Genomic DNA, 22,550 nt, shown 5'->3' with positions numbered 1-22,550 from the left:
ATAATTCATTTAAGATAATGAAAAATAAATGTCACGTGAAATTTATAACTAGTTAAGTGGAATTTATAATTAGTTGTAAATTATTTTTGCATAACTAATAATGACAATCTTTTTTATACAAAAGTAAAATACAGTCAGACATCTCTTTAACAATATCCTTATATAACAACACTTCTCTATAAAAGTCAAGCTTTTTCGAAACTAATTTTATGTTATGTTATAATATATGTTCACTATAACAGCACTTCGCTGTATCAATCATTAAAACTAGAAGAATATCAATCATCTAACAATGTCCAGAAAAGACAGATCCATAGACAACAAACTTGGAATGGGTAGAGACAACGCGGAAAGTTTGGAAAAGATACATGGCTTTAGCATAGCTTGTGGAGGTCCCTTTGATTTGACGATATTTAACCCATATAATTGGTGCTTTGATGTTAAGTCGAATAGTGTGTGGACCATGTATAGGTTTTTTCAGGCAAGGGTACATACAACTTAGAATAAAAATGGGAAGAAATGGGTAAATAGCTCCATTTGATCTATGGTATTAAAGTTTAGCTAGTATTTAAAAAATTATTACATTTAACCACTCATTAACACGAAAAAAGTTTTGGGCAAAAATACATTTAACTAAATTATTGAACAACTTTAGCAATGGGTACGGTTCGAATATTTACAAGTGGAACCTCAACATAATATGGTGGAGTTCAAAGTATATTTTAAGAACTAGGTTGGAACTCCAATATACGTTGTTGAACTTTTACTTTTTAAAGTTAACAGCATATTGTGTTGGGGCTTCATATGTATAGAATTTTAAACTCTAGTACAACATGATGGTGTTTCACCTGTGAAAGTTCCGTACTTCAGTATATGATACTGAATTTTCACTTGTACATAAATTTTCAGACTCTGACATAGTCTGTTGGAGTTTTACTTATAAAAGTTTCGAACTCCAATATCGATTATTAGAGTTTTTCGTGTTTGAGGGTACTTTAATTCGTCCAAATATTTTTACACATTAAATAGTGACGATTTTCCTAGTACATTTCAAATAGCGGCCAAACTCTAACAAAAGTCATCGTCCCGACTAATCTTTTCACGAAAATTAGCTCTTAAGGCCAGAGCCTACCTCCAAATTGACAGAAGCTCATAGCAAGACAAAATCACAAGCAAAAAGTAATGAATCTCCTCAGGGTTTCTAATTTGCAGAGTTGAAATAAAACATTGCTAAGTCTAAAGCTTCATGCAAGAAAGTTCCTACTTTTAGCATGCATAGTCAAATATCAACTTTCATGAACTCCAAAAGAATGTCAAGAAAACACACTCAGGGAGGTATAGGCTAGTAGAAACAAGAGCGTGACTCTGATCTATTTTTGTATAATATCTATTTCTATGAGTTAGTGTTGGTGAAAATACAAATATAGTTGAAAAATAAAATAAAATATCTTCAGGCTGAGGCGCGGATATCTCGTTCTCTTTAAGGAGATTCAAGTCCACTACAACAAAGTCTTCACTGGTCCAGCAATAATCCTCTTGACTTGTCTCCCCTAGGATACAACGGCCCTATCACGTCATATGACTCGAACAAACTCTAGACAAGTTGTTGAGTGCAAAGCTCCACCAAGATGAACACCTTCCTTCAACAAGAGTAAAACTCTCATCTTCTTTTTTCACAACTTTAACCTCACTTTTTAAACACTCTACAATTTTTTTTCACACCACATTATGGAAGAAAGGCACCTATTTATAGGTGTAGAAATTCTTCCTTGAATTAAATTGGAAGAAAGTGGGGTAATAAGTTATGAAATCGTGGAGAACATGAGATAATGGATAAATTACTGTGTAATTAGTAGTAGAACATGAAAAAAGAGTTACAAAAGAGTTATGACCATTTTCTACGTCATGGAGTAGTGAAAGTTATGGGAGTTGTGGTCATTTTCTATATCATGGAGTAGTGAGAGTTATGACATATTTTATTTTAATAATAAAATTCTAATATACTAACATTCCCTCACTTATTTTAACATTAAATAAGTGAGTTTACGAGTTGAATGGGGGCTATTATGCATAATGAAGGTGTGCTCTACATTGAACTTCCACTTAGCATAACAGTAATCTCTACTCCAGAGTCAGTAATGGTCTCAAACTTAAACTATGACTGCTTTAGGAAAATAAATTATCGTTGTTTACACATAATAATCAAGGTGTTGACATTGAGCTTTATTAGCCAGCACATTATGGCCTTGTGCTATCCCGATTTTCATGAATGTTTTTGAGAATTAGCCCAATTCTCATAATAAGCGGCCTACTTTCACACTCACATAGGTGAAATCTGTTGTGACGACCCAGCCGGTCATTTTGTGTATTGTAGTCTCGTTCCCTGTTTATTGTTTATTCTATGTTCGTTTGTGGTAATGTGACTTGCCAAGATGGTTGGTTTGATTCCGGGGATATTTCGGAGTGAATTGGGACACTTAGTCCCAAGGTTGGAAGCTTAAATTGAAAGAGTTGACCGGAGTTTGACTTTTATGTAAACGACTCTGAAATAAAATTTTGATGGTTCTGTTAGCTTCGTATGGTATTTTGGACTTAGGCGTATGTCCGAATGTAGATTTGGAGGTTCGTAGGTTGATTTGGTGTATTTTGTCAAAAACTAGAAAGTTGAAGGTTTGGAAAGTTGAGAGGTTTGACCGAGAGTTGACTTTGTGGGTATCAGGTTTGAATTTTAGTTCTGAAAGTTAGAATATGTCTGTTGTGTCATTTATGACTTGTGTGCAAAATTTGAGGTCAATTGGAATTGGTTTGATATGATTCGATATTGGTTTTAGAAGTTGGAAGTTCATTAGTTTTATTAGGCTTGAATTGTGGTATGATTCGTGATTTCAATATTGTTTGATGTGATTTGAGGCTTCGATCGAGTTCGTATTATGTTTTGGGATTTGTTGGAATATTTGGACAGGGTCCCGAGAGCGCCGGGTGAGAATCGAATTGAAAACGGATGGAGATTTGGACTTAAGGAATTTCTGGAGCTTCAGGTCTGATGGAACCACGCCTGCGTGATTTTTCTCACAGGTCACGCAGGTGCGGAGCCGCAGAAGCGACCTTTGGGGTCGTAGGTGCGTGTTTGGTTGGGCTACTGGGTCGTAGGTGCTTGTTTGGTTGGGCTACTAGTGGGTCGCATGTGCGAGGAATATGTCGCATCTGTGAGCCCACATATGCATTTTGGTTTCCACAGAAGCGGAGGATGAACTGGGATTGAGAGTCCGTAGAAGTGGTCGTAGGAGCGCAGAAATGCATTCGCAGGTGCGGAGGATCTTCCGTGGAAGCGGACCCGTAGAAGCAGGACTTGAGACGCAGAAGCGGGAGGTTGGAGTTTAAGTGGACTTCGCAGAAGCGAAGCTTTTTTTGCAAAAGCGGAAGCGCATGTGCGCTGATTTTGTCCGCTAAAGCAAGATCGCTCGACAGTGTTTAAAATCGAAGGGTTTAGTTATTTTTGGAATTTTTGGAATTTTGAAGTTCGGACTATTGCGATTTTTTCCACCTATATTGAAGAGGTAAGTGACTTATAATCACTGTTATCCATAAATATTGAATACCCATTGATTATTTCACCTAATTTTCATGAATCTAAGTTAGAATTTGGGATTTTATGGACGATGATTTGGAGAGTGAAATTTGAGAATCTGAGGGTCGATTTGTGGTTGGAATTGGATAATTTTGGTATAGTTGGACTCGCAATTGAATGGGTGTTCGAAATATTTGAATTTTGTCGGGTTTGGAGGTGCGGGCTCGGTGTTGACTTTTTGAGTTGACTTTTTAATTTGAGTTAAAGACCTTAGCTTTATCTTTTTGAATCACTACATATGGCTTTTATTGATAGTATTACGTTATTTTGCTAGATTCGAGCCTTCAGAAGGTTGATACGCGCGAGAAGGGCTTGTTAGCTGAGTGATTTGGTTTGCTTGAGGTATGTATCTTATCTAAACTTGGTTGAGGCACTAGTTGCCTGAATTATTTGTGATAGCTACGTGCTATGGGTGCGCACATGTGTGGGGTTTGAGCCCATGTGCTAATTATTTATCCATGCTCGAGGCAGTGTTTAGGCTATGTCATGCCTTGAATTGATTGTTAAGCTTCAACTGAGTTGTTTCTTCTATGTGTACCCCTCTATGAGCTATTTGTACCACGTTGAGGTTTCATTGAGGTTATTTTCCCAATTGGAACTGATAAAATGGCTATTCCATGATGAAATTATTTGTTTTAGCTGTGATAGCACATATTGCACATGCCTACGGTATAGCATGCTAGATATACTAGTCCAGGAGCATGAAATTTGTCATCATAGATCATGTACATGTATTCTTGTATATTTACTTTCTCTGTGTTATGAGCTGGACTGGTAACCTGTGACCACACCGGGTAGATTGTGATTGTTGGAACATGAGTCACCCGTGCGGTTGATATTATTAGCATGCGAGGTATCCGTACAGCACGTGAGTTGTCCGTGTGGATCCAGACATTGATATTATTAGCACGTGAGTTGTTCGTGCAACACGTGAGTTGTCTATGCGATTTTTATTATTAGCACGTGAGTTATCCGTGCAACGCGTGATTCGCTCATGCAGTATGTGGATATGAATCCATCCCTCTAGGGTCACCTTCTCATATTTCTCTCTTGATGGTGTACACGCGGATATTGGGGAAAACCGATCAGTGGTTTGGTACAGATATGGAAAGGTTGAGGAAATCTAGCCAGTGTTTGTTTGGATTTTGCATTTCATCCTTACTTGTAATTTTCATGGTTAATTACTTGATTTAACTGCATAGCATCTATGTATACCGAACATTGACTGAGCAGAGTACTTGAGTAACTGTACACTTACACACACATATGCTTCTTCGTGTGCTTTATGACTTGATTTCATTATTGTTCTGTACTTGTTAAAAATGTTGAAATTGTACAGGTTATAGCTAGTATCATTTATACTTCTCGCTTCTTTTACTTCGTTGAGGTTAGTTACGATACTTATTGAGTATATTGGGTCAGTTGTACTCATACTACTCTCTGCACTTAATTGTGCAGATCCAGGTGTGGGGACCAGTTATCAACAATAAGCTTGCTTGTTGGACTGAGTTTGAGAGGCAAGGTAGAGTCGCATCCCTGGTCGCAGTTTTGACTTATCTTTTCCTTACATACTGTTGTTACAGTTCAGACAATGTTATTATTGTTCAATTTCATACTTGTATTCCATTGTAGAGCTATGACTCCGTATTTACCAGTTTATGGGGGATTTATCTTGTATTAGCAGTATTTTGTTTATATTGAGATTCAGACTTAAGGTATTTTTACAAATTATGCTACTCCAGTTCATTATTGTTATATTTCGGCTTGCTTAGCCGGAGTGCTAGGCGCCATCACGACGGGTTGAAATTTTAGGTCGTGACAAGTTGGTTTCAGAGCCCTAGGTTCATAGGTATTATGAGTCATGAGCAAGTTTAGTGGAGTCTTGTGGATCGGTATGGAGACGTCTGTACTTATCTTCGAGAGGCTATCAAACTGTTAGGAAACTTCACTTTCTTGTATTCATGTCGTGCGGATATGTTATTTTCGAAACTTGAAATTGACTCTTTTATTCACTCATAGATGGTGAGGACACGTGCGACCGGATCACGCAGACGACCACTAGTACCACCACCTAGGGCTGCGAGAGGTCGAGGCTGCGGTAGAGGCCGGGGTATGGCTCGTGCTACAGCCAGAGCAACACATGTAGAGCCACCAGTTGCTCTAGCTCAAGAGCAGGTACCAGATGTGGTTGAGCCAGTGGGACCATCTCAGGCACCAGCAGTGCCCATTGTTATTCCTGGCCTTCAGGAGGCCTTAGCCCATATTTTAATTATGTGCACGAGTCTCGCTCAGGCAGTCTCGATTCTAGCTGTACCATCCACTTCATATGCCAGAGAAGGTTCCCAGATTCATGTCTCTTGTACTCCAGAGTAGCTAGTTCAAGGACTCTAGACACCGGGTGTATTGCCAATTCAGCTGGTTGCTTTCGCTAGGGACGAGGTTGATCCCTATATGAGTGATGAAGAGCAAAAGAGACTAGAGCGATTTAGGAGCCTTAAGTGTCAAAAGTTCAGTGGAGCAGAGTCGGAGGATGCTCAGGATTTCATATACCAGTGTCAACGAGTTCTTCGCACAACGGGTATTTTGGATACCAGTGGGATTTTATTCACTACTCTTTAGCTGACAGGAGCAGCTTACCGATGATGGCGGGTTTATGAGTTGAGCAGTCCAGCCGATGCAGCGGCACTTACATGGCATGAGTTCTCAGTTCTCGTCTCAGAGAAGTTTGTTCCACAGACTAGCATAGAGGAGATGTGTAGGTAGTTTGAGCATCTACGCCAAGAGGATATGACCGTGATTTAGTATGAGATGAGGTTTTCATAGTTGGCTTATCACGTAGTATGGTTGGTTCCCACTGAGAGGGAGAATATTAGGAGGTTCATTGATGGCCTCAACTATAGGTTACACTTCATTATAGCTCGGGAGGTTGCGACGGGTGTGAGGTTTGACGAGGTGGTTGATATTGCTATACGCTTAGAGCTGGTTCGCAGGCAGGAGCGTGAGGAACGGGAGGCCAAGAGTCCTCTTAGTTCAAGTGGTTTTAGCAGTGCCTTATCTGGAGGTTGGTCTCATTACGGCAGAGGTCGTCCTTCTAGACCCGCTTAGGCAGCTCGATATGTTCCTCGTGGTTCTTCAGTTAGCCACAGTTCCTACAGTGCCTGCTCAACTAGTTATCATTCCGTACGTTTCTGTCATAGAGTTCTTACCATACTTCATCTACACAGGGTTCCGCAGGCAGCTATTCATGTCATTAAGGTCAGCTACTCCATCAGAGGAGGGGTTGTTTTGAGTACGGGGACTTGAGTCATCTCAAGAGGGATTGCCCCAGACTATTGGGTAGAGTTCCACAGTAGGGTTCTTAGCTTATGATTCCAGCACCAGCAGCTACACCACCCACACAGCCAGCTCGTGGTGGAGCTCAGTCAGCTCGAGGCCGCCCTAAAGGAGAGGTCGATTAGGTGGTGGACATGTCCGTTGCTACGCATTTCCAGCCAAGCTAGAGGAAGTTGCTTCCGATGTCGTGATCACATGTATTGTTTCAGTATACCACAAGGATGCTTCATTATTATTTGACCCTAGTTCCACTTATTCATTTGTATCATCATACTTTGCTCATTATTTGGATATGCCCCGTAATTCCTTAGTTATGCTTGTTCATGTATCTATACCGGTGGGTAATTCTATTGTTGTGGACTGTGTGTATAGGTAATGTCTGGTGTCTATTGGAGGATTAAAGATGATAGTTGATCTTTTACTGCTTAGCATGGTTGATTTTGACGTGATTTTAGGCATGGACTGGTTGTCACCATGTCACTCTATTCTAGACTGTCAGGATAATACTATGACGTTGGCGATGCTAGGATTGCCTAGGGTCGAGTGGAGAGGTTCTCTAGACTATGTTCCCAGTAGAGTGATTTCATATTTGAAGGCCCAATGGATGGTTGGGAATGGATATTTGGTATATTTGGCCTTTGTGAGGGATGTTGGTGCTGATACTCCTACCATTGAGTCTGTTCCGGTAGTGAGAGACATTCCAGATATGTTTCTTGTAGACCTTCCAGGTATGCCACCCGATAGTGACATTGATTTTGGTATTGATCTAATGTTGGGCACTCAACCTATCTCTATTCCACCGTATTGTATGGCACCAGCAAAGTTGAAGGAATCGAAAGAACAACATCAGGAGCTACTTGATAAGGGATTCATCAAGCCTAGTGTGTCACCTTGGGGTGCACTGGTTCTATTTGTGAAGAATAAGGATGATATTATGTGGATGTGTATTGATTATAGGTAGTTGAACAAAGTTACAATTAAGAACAAGTACCCATTACCGTGCATTGATGACTTATTTGACCAACTTCAGGGTGCTAGAATGTTCTCTAAGATTGGTTTGAGGTCTAGGTATCACCACCTGAAGATTCGGGATTCTGATATTCTGAAGACGATATTCAGGACCCGCTATGGTCACTATGACTTTCTTGTGATGTCTTTTGGGCTGACTAACTCCCCAACAGCCTTTATGCATCTGATGAACAGTGTATTCCAACCATATCTTGATTCTTTTGTCATAGTATTCATTGATGATATACTGGTGTACTCCCGTAGCTAGGAAAAGCATGCGCAGCATCTGAGGATTGTACTCCAAACCTTGAGGGAGAAGAATCTATATGCTAAATTCTCCAAGTGTGAGTTTTGGCTTGATTATCTGTATTTCTTGGGGCACGTGATGTTCAGTGAGGGGATCAAAGTGGATCTGAAGAAGATTGAGGCAATTCGGAGTTGGCCCAGACCGTCTTCAACTACTGAGATTCGGAGTTTTCTTGGTTTGGCTGGATATTATCGCCATTTTATGGATGATTTCTTGTCCATTGCTGCACCTTTGACCAGATTGACCTAGAAGGGTACTCCATTCAGGTGGTACGACGAGTATGAGGAAAGCATTCAGAAGCTCAAAACTGCCTTGACCACAGTTCCAGTTCTAATATTGCCTTCAGCATCGAGTTCATATACGGTTTATTGTGATGCTTCTTGGATTGGTACTAGGTGTGTCTTGATGCAGGAAGGTAGGATGATTGCTTATGCTTCACACCAGTTGAAGCCCCATGAGAAGAACCACCTCGTTCGTGACCTAGAGTTGGCAGCCATTGTCCACGCATTAAAGATTTGGAGGCATTATCTCTACGGTGTGTCTTGTGAGGTATTTACATATCATTGGAGTCTATAATACTTGTTTAAGTAGAAGGATCTAAATTTGAGGCAGCGGAGGTGGTTAGAGCTGTTAAAAGACTATGATATCACAATTTTGTATCATCTCGAGAAGGCCAATGTGGTGATTGATGCCTTGAGTAGAAAGGCTGAGAGTATGGGTAACCTTGCATATATTCCAGTTGGTAAGAGGCCACTAGCATTGGATGTTCAGGCTTTGTCCAATTAGTTCGTGAGGTTAGATGTTTCAGAGCCTAGTCGGGTTCTTTCTTGCATGATTTCTCGGTCTTCTTTGTATGAGCACATCAAAGAACGTCAGTATGACGACCCCCATTTGCTTGTCCTTAAGGACACGGTACAACAAGGTGATGCCAAGGAGGTATCTATTGGAGATTATGGGGTGTTGCGAATTCAAGGTCGGATCTGGGTGCCCAATGTGGATGGGTTACGTGAGTTGATTCTTGAGGAGGCTCACAGTTCGCGATATTCCATTCATCCTGGTACTGTGAAGATGTATCAGGACTTGAGGCAGCATTACTGGTAGAGGAGAATGAAGAAAGATATAGTTGGGTTTGGGTCTCGGTGTCTCAACTATGAACATATGAAGTACGAGCATCAGAAGCGAGGCGGTTTGCTTCAGAGACTTGAGATTCCCGAGTGGAAATGGGAGCGTGTTACCATGGATTTCGTTTCTGGGCTCCCACGAACTTTGAAGAAATTTGATATAGTTTGAGTGATTATGGACCGGTTGACTAAGTCCGCACACTTCATTCTAGTTGTGACCACCTATTCTTCAAAGTGGATGGCTCAGATTTATATCTGCAAGATTGTTCATCTTCATGGCATGCCACTGTCCATTATTTCTTATCGTGGCACGCATTTCACATTATAGTTTTGGAGAGTAGTGCAACAAGAGTTAGGCACACGGGTTGAGTTGAGTCTAGCATTCCACCCTCAGACGGACGGACAGTCCGAGCGCACCATACAGATCTTGGAGGATATGCTACGCACTTGTGTTACAGATTTTGTGAGTTCATGGATAGTTTTTGTCCCTTGCAGAGTTTGCCTACAACAACAACTACCAATCGAGTATTCAGATAGCTCCTTGTGAGGCCTTATATGGGAGGCAGTGTCGATCTCCAGTTGGTTGGTTTGAGCCAGGGGAGGCTAGGTTTTTGGGTGTTTTTGGGTACTGATCTAGTTCGTGATGCCTTGGAGAAAGTCAAGTTGATTCAAGATCGACTTCGTACAGCACAGTACAGGAAGAAGAGTTATGCTGATAGGAAGGTTCGTGATGTTGCATATATAGTGGATGAGAAGTCTTTGCTCAGAGTTTCGCTGATGAAGGGTGTGATGAGGTTCGGGAAGAAGGTCAAATTGAGCCAACGGTATATTGGTCCTTTTGATGTGCTTGAGAGGATTGGATAGATGGATTACAAGCTTGCATTGCCATCTAGTCTATCGGGTGTTCACCTAGTGTTTTATGTTTCTATGCTCTATAAGTATTATGGTGATCCGTCACATATTTTGGATTTCAACACGGTTCAGTTAGATGGGGACTTGACATATTATATGGAGCCGGTGGCCATTTTGGATCGACAGGTTCGAAAGCTGAGATCAAAGAAATTAGCTTCAGTGAAAGTACAGTGGAGAGGCCAGCTAGTAGAGGAGGATACTTTGGAGGATGAGCGGGAGATGCAGAGCAGTCACACATACCTATTTGAGGCTCTAGGTATGATTCTAGACCCGTTCGAGGACGAACGTTTGTTTAAGAGGGGGAGAATGTGACGACCCAGCCGATCATTTTATGTATTGTAGCCTTTTCCCCCTATTTATTTCTTATTCTATGTTCGTTTATGGTAATATGACTTGACGGGGTGGTTGTTTTGGTTCCAGGGATATTTTGGAGTGAATTGGGACACTTAATCCCGAGGTTGGAAGCTTAAGTTGAAAGAGTTGACTAGAGTTTGACTTTTGTGTAAATGACTCCGGAATGGAGTTTTGATATTTCCGTTAGCTTCGTATGGTGATTTTTTACTTAGGTGTATGTCCGAATTTGTATTTGGAGTTCCGTAGTTTGATTTGGCGCATTTTGGCAAAAATTAAAAAGTTGAAGGTTTGGAAGGTTGAGAGGTTTGAGCGAGAGTTGACTTTGTAGGTATCAGGCTCGGCTTTTGGTTTTTGAAGTTAGAATAGGTCCGTTGTGTCATTTATGACTTGTGTGCAAAATGTGAGCTCAATCGGAGTTGGTTTGATATGATTGGCATTGGTTTTTGAATTTGGAAGTTCATTAGTTTCATTAGGTTTGAATTGGGATATGATTTGTGATTTCGATATTGTTTGGTCTGATTTGAGGCTTTGAGCGAGCTCATATTATATTTTAGGACTTATTGGTATGTTTGGACGGGGTCCCAAGGGCCTTGGGTGAGATTCAGATTGAAAATGGATGGAGATTTGGACTTAAGGAATTTCTGGAGCTTCAGGTCTGGTGTAACCGCACCTGCGTGGTTTTGGCCGCAGGTGTGGAGCCGCAGAAGTAGCCTTTGGGGTCGTAGGTGCGTGTTTGGATGGGCTTATGGTAGGTCGCATGTGGGAGGAATATGCCGCATCTGCGATCCCGCAAATGCGTTTTGGTTTCCGCAGAAGCGGAGGATGAATTGGGATTGGGAGTCCGCAGAAGCGGACGTAGGAGCACAAAAGCGCATTCGCAGGTGTGGAGGATCTTCCGCAGAAGCGAACCTACATAAGTGCGACTTGAACCACAGAAGCGGCAAGTCGGAGTTTAACTGGACTTCACAGAAGCAAAGCTATTTCCATAAAAGCGGAAGCGCAGGTGCACTGATTTTGTCTGCAGAAGCGAGATTGCTGGGCACTGTTTAAAATCGATGGTTTTAGTTATTTTTCTCAATTTTGGGATTTTGAAGTTCGGACTAGTGTGATTTTTGGAGAGATTTCCACCTAGATTGAAGAGGTAAGTGACTTATAATCACTTTTGTCCATAAATATTGAATACCCATCGATTATTTCACCTTTTTTTTTTTTTATAAATCTAAGTTAGAATTTCAGATTTTATGGACTATGATTTGGAGAGTGAAATTTGAGAATCTGAGGGTCGATTTTTGGTTGGAATTGGATGGTTTTGGTATTGTTGGAAACGTCAATTGAATGGGTCTTCAGAATTTGTGAATTTTGTCGTGTTCCGAGGTGCGGTCTCGGGGTTGACTCTTTGGGTTGACTTTTTGATTTGAGTTAAAGACCTTAGCTTTATCTTTTTGAATCACTACCTATGGCTTTTATTGATAGTGTTACATTATTTTGCTAGATTCGAGCCATTCGGAGGTTGATACGCGCGAGAAAGGGCTTGTTAACGGAGTGATTTAGTTTGCTTGAGGTATGTATCTTATCTAAACTTGGTTGAGGCACTAGTTTTCTGAATTATTTGTGATAACTACGTGCTATGGGTGCACACATGTGTGGGGTTTGAGCCCATGTGCTAACACCAGGTTATTTATCCATGCTCGCGGTAGTGTTTAGGCTATATCATGCCTTGAATTGATTGTTAAGCTTCAAACTAAGTTGTTTCTCCTATATGTACCCCTATGTGAGCTATTTGTACCACGTTGAGGTTTCATTGAGGTTATTTTCCCTTTTGGTACTAATAAAACTGCTATTCCATGATGAAATTATCTATTTTAGCTGTGATAGCACACATTGCACATGCCTACGCTATAGCATGCTAAATATACCAGTTTAGGAGTATGAAATTGGTAATTATTGATCATGTACATGTATTCTCGTACATTTGCTTTCTCTGTGTTATGTGCTGGACTGGTAGCCTGTGACCACGCCAGGCGGATTTAGATTTTTGGCATGTTAGTTGTCTATGCGGTTGATATTATTGGCACGTGAATTGTCCGCGCAACACTGCATTATCCATGTGGATCCAGACATTGATATTATTAGCACGTGAGTTGTCTGTGCGGTTTATATTATTAGCACATGAGTTATCCGTGCAACACGTGAGTTTTCCGTACAGTAGGTGGATACAGATCCACCCCCCCAGGGTCACCCTCTCATGTTTCTCTCTCGATTGTGTACACGCGGATATTGGAAAAAATGATCAGTGGTTTGGTACGGATATGGAAAGGTTGAGGAAATCTGGCCATTGTTTGTTTGGATTTTGCATTTCATCTTTACTTGCAATTGGTTAATTACCTAATTTAACTGCATAACATCTTTATATGTTGAACATTGACTGCGTAGAGTGCTTGAGTAACTGTACACTTACACACACATATGCTTCTTCCTGTGCTTTATCACTTGATTTCATTATTGTTCTATACTTGTTAAAAATATTGAACATGTACAGGTTATAACTAGTACCATTTATAGTTCTTGCTTCTTTTACCTCGCCAAATTTAGTTACGATACTTATTGAGTATATTGGGTCGGTTGTACTCATACTATACTCTGCACTTAATTATGCAGATCCAGGTGTGGGGACCAGTTATCAGCAGTAGGCTTGCTTGTTAGACTGAGTTTGAGAGGCGAGGTAGAGTTGCATCCCTGGTCGCAGTTTTGACTTGTCTTTTCCTTACATACTATTGTTATAGTTCAGACAATATTATTATTATTCAATTTCAGACTTGTATTCCGTTATAGAGCTCATGATTCCGTATTTACCAGTTTCTGGGGGATTTATATTTTAGCAATTTTTTGGTTATATTGAGATTCAGAATTAAGATATTTTAATAAATTATCCTGCTCTAGTTCTTTATTATTATATTTTGACTTGCCTAACCGGTGTGTTAGGCGCCATCACGACGCGTTGGGATTTTGGGTCGTGACATCAGCCAATGGTGCTCCTGTAACTCTAACACCCCACTCATACGAGCTACAAATTTTCATTAAGAGTTAATAAAACTCAACCTCACAAATCATTACAGGATAAATGCACTCACACTATAGGGATGGAACAATAATAAATATAATAGTGCATTTCGACTCAAGCCGTCATATGATTCATTCTTCCCATTGAACCTGGTTATAGGATCTCTAGTCCCCATGTTGGGTTTCCTCATATATGACTTATGAGTTTATGGGCTTCAATCACATCGTCCTCGATGTGCTCTAGACCCTTTCTCTTGCTAAGGCCTTAGTCAGTGGATCTGCAAGATTATCACAAGATTTAACATAATCAACATTAATGGTACCACTTGTCAAATATGATCTCACAGTACTGTATTTTTTCCTTATAGGTTTGGATTTACCGTTGTAATAACGATTTTGTACTCTACCAGTAGCAGCGGTGCTATCACAATGAATTAAAATAAGAGGAATTGGTTTTTGAAAATAAGAAATTTGAAATAATAAATCTCTCAACCAATTCGCTTCCTCACTAGCTCAAGGTAAAACAATTAGCTCGCCTTCCATGGTAGAGTTAGCAATTATTGTTTGCTTTTTTGATTTTCAACAAATAGCACGACCTTCCAAAGTAAAAATATAACATGTAGTAGAACATGAATCACCAGATAAAGTGTTCCAATCTGCATTAAAAAGCCTTCGAGTATAACAAGATATTTTTTATAAAATAAGCCATAGGTTTTTGTACCAAGTAATACCTCATAACTCTTGTTATGGCATGCCAATGTTCATTACTTGGCTTGCTTGTAAATCTGCTAAGTACTTCTACTGCATATGCAATATCAGGCCAAGTACAATTAGTCACATATCTCAAGCTTCCAATTAAGCTAGCATATTCCTTTTGATTTATCACATCATCGTCACTTTGTATAGGAAATAAGTGAGTACTTGAATCAAAAGAAGTTACAACATGCTTGCAATTAATAAAATTATATTTTGTTCAAATATTTTTCAACATAATGTGACTGGTCAAGAAAAATTCCATCACATGTTCTAGTAATTTTCATTCCAAGAATGAAATTTATCTCACCCAAATCTTTCATGCCAAAATGGCTACTAAGCATGATTTTAGTTTCTCTAATAACATTCATGTTAGAGCCAAATATTAACAAATCATCAACCTAGTGGCAAACAATAACATATAAATTATTTCAAGACTTATGATAGATGCACTTATCACACTCATTTGATTTAAAATCATTTTCAATCATGCAGGACTTAGGTATCTATTTCAAGCCATATAGGGATTTAATAAGTTTACACACTTTACTTTCTTGGTCTGCTTCTATAAAACCCTCAGGTTGATCCATATAAATTTCTTCATTTAGGTTTCTATTTAAAAAATAGCAGTTTTTACATCAATTTAATGTATGTGCAAATCAAAAATTGCACCAATAGCAATTAAAAGTCTAATGGTTGTAATTCTAGTTACCGGAGAAAAAATATCAAAACATTCTAGCCCTTCTAGTTGCTTAAAACCTTTAGCAACTAACCTAGTCTTGTACTTATCAACGGATCCATCCAGTTTTTTACTTTTTTCTTAGGACCCATTTGCACCCAATTATTTTACAACATGGTGGTAAATCAACTAACTTCTAAGTTTTATTAGAAATTAATGATTCCATTTTATCATTTACGACCTCTTTCCAAAAATAGCATCGGGTGACAATAAAGTTTCTTGTAAAGTAAGAGGGAAACATAAAAATCAGGACCAAAATCTTTTTCTATTCTATCTCTTTTACTTCTTCTTAACTCAAAAGCATCATTTTCTTCATTTTGCAAAATAGAAGTAGAAGAACTAGGAATAGACAAAAAATTATCTTTATCTCTTTGACCCCCACTATTTTTAGACTCAAATGGAAATTATTTTTCATGAAAAATAGCATCACCTGATTCAAAAATTAGATTTTCTTCAAGATTTAAAAATTTATAGGTTGTACTATTAAAAGCATAATTAAGAAAAGTACAAGTGGTAACTTTTTACTCAATTTTATAATTTTAGGATCTATTAGCCTAACATAGACTAAACAATCCCAAATTATAAGATAACCCAAATTTCACTTGTGATTTTTTCACAACTCAAATGGTGTCAATTTTATTTTCTTACGAGGTACCCTATTCAACACATAACATGCGGTCAAAATAGCTTCAACCCACAAATATAAATGTGCATTTGACTCAATAAGTATGGCATTAGTTAACTCTACCAAAGTTCTATTTAATCTTTTCGCCACATCATTAGATGCGGGAGAATAGGGTGGAGTAGTTTCATGAATTGTTCCCAATGATCTAACAAAAGAACTAAATTCACTAGACTCAAATTCACAGCCTCTATCACTTCTAGTTCTTTTTATTTTTCTACCGAATTGATTTTCAACATCATGGAGATAATTATTAAATATTTCAAGCTCATCACTATTATTTTTCATCAAGTAAACATACGTATATGATCATGCCCAACTATTCCTTATAAAAGGACTAAGCAGTCGCTGCAAAAATAATTCGGTTCAAGAATCCAGAGTCGAATCCTACAAAGAACCAACCTATTTGTTACAACTTTTCAGTATCACTAATGATAAGCTCAGACAAGTTTCAAAGTTCAAGATTTGATTTATGAATTAATGAAAATTACTTAACTAAGAAAAATGACAATAAAAACTATCAACTAGCAAGAATGAGGTTGAATCAAGGATAAAAAGGTCTAGGGTTTATGATTTTTCCAATTGCCGGATTAATTTCTAGCACGCTAGCTATAATTTCGCCGCACCACTCTCTAAAGATGATGAGTTCTTGTTTATCGCAATTATCTCTCGATCAATTATGATAATTTACTAGAATTATTCTCTCGAATTACTCTAGCTAACAATTCGTACAACTCATAAAGATTACGCCAAAGCTTCGTTATCTCTAATCCCGCTTTTAAATTCAAATAATTAATCTCTTAACTTACTCAAAAGTGGTGTTGTTCAACAATAATCTAATCAAGTGTTCTCTCTCAAGAAATACAAGATAACTAGACACGATTAATCAAGGGCCCTTCAATTAACCAGAAGAAGCACATAGTTGAACAATTAGAGAATAAAAATGACTCAATTATACCAATACGCAATCAAGAATTTATCCAACAATTGGTTCCATCAAACCCTTAATGACAGGTTTAGCTACTCATAATACTACTCTAAAATACACAAACCATTGTCAAACCAATATTCATAGAGATAAAGATAGAAAAGTAGAGAGAAACTCTTCGATTCGTCTTCTTGAATGAACTTGAGGATCTTTCGGGCTCAACTTTACTTCAATAATGGTGTTTCTTGCATTCTCAAGTCAAGCATGTAGCTGAAATAAGTGTTAGAAGCTTTTATATCACGTCCCTGAGCCTATTGACTAACTTGTCCCTTAAGATAAAATGCATGCAAATTTGTCCTTGTGCTATAGATATGCTTCGCACAAGGTCTAGTTGAATTTTCTAGATTTTCCTGTGCTTTTCGAAGTTACTTCACTGTCTAGGTCCGATTTTTCTTTTCTTCAGAAATTGCCTTTTAGCTTTATTATTGCTCAAATCACCTCTATTTTTCTCTCTTGACTTCCTACATAACAAACTTTAACAGTTAAGCTCAATTGGTCATCTTTGAACCTTCAAAATACCTAAAAACACACCAAAGTAGGGTAAAACATATTCGACTACATGTAAATCTCGAATATTATCACCACTCCATACTTAGACGCTTGTCCTCGAGCAAACACAAGACATCACAGATAAATCACAAAGAAGCAATCAAGCTCATTCAAACTCCCTATCAAGCAATTATTCGGAGAGATCAACCACAAGAGTGAACACCTTTATTTTGCTCATATTCATATATTGAAACTCGAAACTTTGCTCCTCACAAATCCTATTGTGCCTCACAAACAAAGAAATGTCCCCAAAACACATATCTGTAGTAGCAAATCACAAGCACTAGGGCATGTAAAAACAAAACACTCGCACTCATCAAGGAATTTCACATGCAACACATACAGTACCATAAGCTTTCCCATTTTGTCACTATCCACTAATGTAGGAGTCTCAATCCACAGTCAAGTAGTACTTTTCAAAACTTGCAATATTGGCTTGGGGTAAGGTATTTTTCACGACCCAAAATCCATTAAAGGTCGTGATGGCGCCGGACACCAACGTCAGGCAAGCCAAAAATAATTATTTAACTTGGTTCTCATTTTAATATTTTTTAAATTATATTTTTTTGATTAAATAGTAAAAGATGGAATTGACAGAGTAAATAATAATATTTTTATCAATTTAAGTACAGGACAACCCATAATCATCCCAAAATCCGATGTCACAAGTGCTTGAGCATAAACTAGGAATGTAAAATAAAATACAGCATCTATTCAGAATACAAATTTGGACAGGAGAAATATAAATACTCTGAAGGAGACTCTGCCGGTTGCGGGTCGTAATATGGAATGCAACTCACGTAAGTCCCCGCATGCATACATGCCTCTGCTCTCACAAGGCCACTACTCACATATGTACCTGCACAAAAATGTGCAGCAAGTGTAGTATGAGTACGTAAATCCACGTGTACCCAGTAAGTATCTAGCCTAACCTAGGAGAAGTAGTGACGAGGGGTCGACATCGACACTCACTAGTGGTCCAATAATATCAAGTACAGTAAGGAGGTGAGCAAATACGAGGCAACGTAAATAAATGAAATAAACAAGTGTGAATAAGTGGTACAATTATCCTCCTTACAATAAACTCAAGCTCTTGACCAAGCAGGTCGTTATAACTTGAATCAAGGGGAAAATTTACAGATACCCTGGCTTCTTGCCAAATATTACGCACGATTCCATGAGGATATGATATAGGAAATGCCGAGGCGTACGATCTGATCCAACATAAATATTTAAATTGTGCACTGCTGAGGGTCGAACGGCACGAACCATAGATGGATCTATTAAACTGCCGAGGCGAACGACCCGCTCCCATGAGAGTGTGGTACATAAATCCTGCCGAGGTGAACAGCCTGATCCCATAAGAGTGAAATACATAATCTTGCCGAGGCGAACGTCCCGATCCCATAAGAATAAGAAGCTTTGACGGGTCCTTGACCCCACTCATGAATAAACGTGTGAGTTATAATTTCTAACAAAAACCTTTCAATAACATTATTCGGTGACTAATCATGAACTCGTGAAGTCTCTACAAAAGCAATTCTATTCTCAAGTAGTAATGTAAAACAAAGGAATTAAATAGGCGAGAGACTGCTCAAATAGTACAGCTATAGCATGATGTGAACCTAAGTCTACCCGGACAATAACATGAATCTAACTACGTACGGACTCTCGTCACCTCGTGCATACGTAGTCCCCGCAACAAGTTGCACACATTAAATACATCACCTAGGGGTAGTTTTACCCCTCACAGAGTTAGGCAGGAGACTTACCTCGTCTCAAAGCTTACTTTCCGGTCCAAAATTGTGCTTTAAATCCTCAACTCGGTGCCAAACGATCGAAGCTAGCCAAATAAGATGTAACCCAATCAAAATATACTCTAATACTTATAATTAATCAATTTATAACAATTTTTAACTCCGCTCGAAAAATCGATAAAGCAACCCTCGAGCCCACATGTCCGGATTCCGAAAATTTTCTAAGATAAACATTAACCATAATATTACGAACTCAAAGATATGATTCATTCTCAATTCCATGCCAAAATTCGTGGTCAAAATCAAAAAAATACCAATTTCTAGGTTTTTCTTCAAAATTCCAATTTTTTACAAATTTTCATCCTTGAATCCATATAAAAATCATGTATTTAACTCATAATGTGAAGAAATCACTTACCTTATTATAGTTGATGAAGATGGCACTCCAAAAGTGCTCCAAAATTGGCTCCCATGGATGAAATGAAGTGAAATTGAGCCAAACCCTCATTTTAAAGAAACACACTGCCCAACTCGACCTTCGCACCTGCGGTCAAATAGCCGCTTCTACGGTTCCGCTCCTGCAAAAATTCCGTTGTAGGTGCGGCTCCAGCTCGTCCCAATAGTCCCCACATCTACGCCCCTTGTAGCGCATTTGTGCGTCCGCTTCTGTGGTCACTAAGCACTTCTGCGCTCGCGCACCTGCGCGTTTATGCCCGCTTCTGCGGCCCAGGCCTTTTGGCCAGCCTCCACTTCTGCGACCCTCATGGCCGCTTCTGCAGATCCGCACCTGCGGCCCTAACGTCGCAGGTGCGGTTACACCAGAAGACAACAACCTCAGCATTTTCCCCAAATACAACTCGATCTGTTAACCGTCCGAAATCCACCCGAGGCCCCAACCAAACATACCAACAAGTCCTAAGATATCATACGAACTTAGTCGAGCCTTTAAATCACATCAAACAACGCTTAAAACACGAATCACCCTCCAATTCAAACTTAACGAACTTTGAAACTTCAACTTCTACAATCGATGCCGAAACCTATCAAATCACGTCTGATTGACCTCAAATTTTACACAAAAGTCATGATTGACATTACGAACCTACTCCAACTTCTGTAATCAGAATCCGACCATGATATCAAAAAGTCCACTCCCGGTCAAACTTTTCAAAAACCTTCAAATTTCCATTTTTCGCCAAAAGACCCTGAAACGACCTACGGACCTCCAAATCCACTTCCGGACGCGCCCCTAAGTCCAGAATCACCATACAGAGCTATTCCTAGGCTAGGAATCCCAATCGGACATCGATAACATTGAAATTCTCTTCATCCCAAATTTATGAAATCCTTCCAAAATGCCAACTTTTCCACAATAGGCGCTGAAACGCTCCCAGGTCATCCAGAACCTGATCTGGACATACGCCCTAGTCCAAAATCATCATACGAACCTATTGGAACCTTCGAATCCCGATTTCGAGGTCGTTTACTCAAAAATCGGACCTTAGTAAATTCTTCCAACTTAAATTTTCGAAATGAGAATTTTCTTTCTAAATCAACTCCGGATTTTCCCGAAATTCAATTCTGACCACACGTACAAGTCATAATACCTGAAGTGAAGCTACTCAAGGCGTCAAACCGCCGAACAACGCGCTAGGGCTCAAAATGACTGGTCGGGTCATTACATTCTCTCCCACTTAACATACGTTCGTCCTCGAACGTGCTAAGAACATCTTTTGGGTTGTCCGAAATCATTGTTCAATAACGCGTGCACCTATCTGTGCCACCACAACCCAGTTGGGCACATTAGCTCGAGCCAATATGAGGATTCTCCCCTTTATTTAGTCAAATAAGCCTTAGTGCTAAATTCCAACATCTTAAATCCTCCACCAGGCATGTTTCCAACATACGAGCACCGTATCAATCACTACACACTGCACCAAACATGATTGTATACCCTTACTGAATTCTTACCATACACCGCGTAACTTATTTGCCCAAGCCAATCTTTCTAAAGCACAACAGCTAAAATTTTCACTGACCGAAGCCCGTAGTGTACCTCATGACCAATTAAGCCTCGCTTTAACTCTCGCGACACTGCCACGATAGAGAAGATGTGTAGAACTCATAGCCACCTACCGAATCACAATTTATGGAGTCCCCCATCCCGACAAGAACCATTACCTCATTCTGGACTGATTAACAATATTTACTCTTTAATATGATTCATATAAATCTGATCGCACTGATCCCAGGTCCAAAAATCTCGTCTCACCCAGTACAAGCTGCTTAGGCAATAAGCCACCTCAGACACTGCCAAAAGTCTCATATGATGCCACAATGTGCCAACAAGATATAAACTCGAATGTGATACATAAGGAAACGAACTTTGGAAAGATTTACTCAACCCACGCAACTAATTTAAACAACTGAAAAGATGTTATGAACCTTTCGCAGGAAATGGGAAGCAAAACACACAATAATAGATGTGGGAAACTGTACTCAATAACACATTGTTGCGGCGTTCAACCCGATCCACACATGATACCGTTGTGGCGTGCAACCCGATCCAACCATGATACCCGTGGCGGCGTGCCACCCGATCCAATCAACATATCCGTGGCGGCGTGCCACCCGATCCAACTATGTACCCGTGGTGGCTTGCTACCCGATCCATACATAATAATCTAAAGAAAACACACATCCAGCCGTAACGCTTATACTCACGAAGTGCCCGAATATCAATCATAAGCACGCTAAGTGCATAATACAAATCCTAGGGAGACGGGTAGCGTCACGTGCTATAAAACTCAAGCACAACTAAGGTGCGATATATGATCTGTATCTCGAGAGCCATCCTACTCACATAACACCATAACTATACGGGATCTCAATTCGAGTGCGAATAATTAAACCGCCTCATAACCCACATGGCACAATAGAGACTACACGGAAGGGCCAACAATAGAAATATCATCCAAGGCCCGAAGACCCTCCGAAAACAACGCTATGCTGAAATGAACACATCCGGCCTGATATAGGGCCCACATTCATGTTTAGATCCATCTACGGACCTCAAACCAATTCTGATCATACCATGCTTGGCTAAATAGCCCCTCAAGGACCCACAATGACCTATTCACGACACATAAGAACAACCGTTAAATTAGAAACGAACTAACATGGTCCACAACCCAAGGAATAGAATGCCTCTCAGGCATAAACTTTCGCACTTGCGATATTACCATGACCTCCATATTCGGTCTCAATCTTTAACAATCAAGTGACTGACATGTCACACTTAAACAAATTCCCCCATGGGGCATGCTCCCACGACTATTCCGCTCAGGTAGCAAGTCTGC

This window comes from Nicotiana tabacum, chromosome 13, assembly GCF_000715075.1.
Source record: "Nicotiana tabacum cultivar K326 chromosome 13, ASM71507v2, whole genome shotgun sequence".
NCBI classification, from domain to species: domain Eukaryota; kingdom Viridiplantae; phylum Streptophyta; class Magnoliopsida; order Solanales; family Solanaceae; genus Nicotiana; species Nicotiana tabacum.
This window is presented reverse-complemented; position numbering follows the sequence as displayed.